The following is a 1,639-nucleotide window of genomic DNA, read 5'->3' as shown; positions in this document are numbered from 1 at the left end:
GCCCTCCCCACTGTGCCCACAGTCGCTGGCTTCAGCAACAGCACAAAGGGCACCCCGTCCCCTCCTGCCGGGAGGGACAGAACCCAGCCCCCCATCCCTCCCCCGCGCCAGCGGGCCTGGGCTGAGGCTCTCAGGGAGGGGGGTTTACCTTGAGTCCTCCACAGACCGGACAGGTGGAAAAGAAAGCTGGAGGAGGCCCAGCGTGGGGGCTGCCTGCTTCCCAGCCCTCGCCAGGGGCCTCGCAGCCCGGAGCCTCCGTCGCCTGTCCCCGCCGCCTCGCGCCCAGCCAGCCGGAGGGACACCCCGCGGACATCTGGCCACCCGAGTCCCCGGCCCCACCGTCGTCAGGGCCGCCCTGCGCGGCCAGGGTCTGGTCCCTGGGGGCCTGGCGCAGGCTGCGCGGCGTGTCATAATGGTGCCGCAGGGCCGTGGGCACTTGGTACTCCGCTGTCCCCGGTGGGCAGGTGCACAGGCTGGGCTCGGGCACCCCGGCCGCCGGCGGCAGGCTGAGCAGGGAGCCAAACTCGTCCCCTGCGCGCCACACGTCCAGGCTGCTGCCGGCACAGGACGAGAAGCTGCCCGAGTAGGAGGAGTGGCTGCCCGTGGCGATGCCGCTGTCCGACGAGCCCTGGCGGCCGACCTCCTGCAGCTGCCGCGGCCGCAGCGGCTTGGGGAGCGGCCTCGAGGTGCCCGGCGCCGCCTCCCCGGAGGCCTGGGCAGCCGCCAGCCCCGGGCCCTCCTGCGACGTGCCGGCCGAGGACGAGGACGGCTCCGGCCACGCGGTGAGCCGGCTGCCGGCGCTGACGTCCGAGTGGCTGGCCTCCGAGGACGAGCTGGACAGGCTGCGGTCATCCCCTGAGAGAGAGCGCGCGGTGGTCGGGGGTGTGGACGCTGTGCTGGGGGCTGGGGCGGGCTCACCGCTCTCTGGGCCCACCCCGCCCCCTCCCCAGGCGCCCCCACCGCCTGGAGGCTGGTGCACGAGCCAGCTCACCCAGTCAGGCCCCTCGTCCGGATACCAGTCCTCCACCCCTCCGACCCCCTCTGGAATCCGCGCCCTCCCTCCCACCCCCTCGGTCACCCCACTCCGGGAACCAGCTGTGAGCCCCCATAAGGTCGTGGCTCAATGCAAATTGAGGCTCCCTGCTTCTAGGGGCAGGCCACATGCTCCCAGCACCCCCCATGGGGCTGGCGGCAGTCAGAGGACGGACAGGCCCCAAAGGGCAGCTCCCGAGCCCCACCCCCACCCCCAGGCAGGCCCCTTGCAGGGCCGCAGCCCCTTCTGTCCGTTTTGCAGCAAACCGAGAGCGTGGGCTGCTGAGGAGGGGCCCTTTCATCTGGGCACGAACGGTAAAGCTTGAGCACAAGAGGCCGCCGCCTTACCCAGGCCACACGGCTGCCGGGCAGCAAGAATTTGCACCAGCTCTCCCAGCTCTCTCGGAGCACTGTGGCTCCAGTCAGGGCCGAGGCCAGCGCACCATGTTTGTGGCATCATGCATGAGGGAACAAATGAGTGAGCAGAGGAGGGATGAATGAATGAATGAACAGAGGGAGAATGAATGAATGAATGAGCAGAGGAGGGAATGAATGAGTGAGCAGAAGGGGGAAGGAATGAATGAGTACAGAGGGAGGAATGAATGAG

At 69.6% G+C, this 1,639-nt stretch overlaps 1 pseudogene; it reads right to left on the bottom strand.

The window, feature by feature from the left end:
- Positions 1 to 6: 6 nt before the first annotated feature.
- Positions 7 to 970, bottom strand: LOC145719046 (protein Dok-7 pseudogene; annotated as a pseudogene).
- Positions 971 to 1,639: the final 669 nt, after the last annotated feature.

This window comes from Leptonychotes weddellii, unplaced genomic scaffold (genome assembly GCF_054177405.1).
Source record: "Leptonychotes weddellii isolate Sample4059 unplaced genomic scaffold, ASM5417740v2 HiC_scaffold_29075, whole genome shotgun sequence".
NCBI classification, from domain to species: Eukaryota; Metazoa; Chordata; class Mammalia; order Carnivora; family Phocidae; genus Leptonychotes; species Leptonychotes weddellii.
Note: the sequence above shows the minus strand (reverse complement) of the source record. Positions and strands in the feature narration are given on the sequence as shown.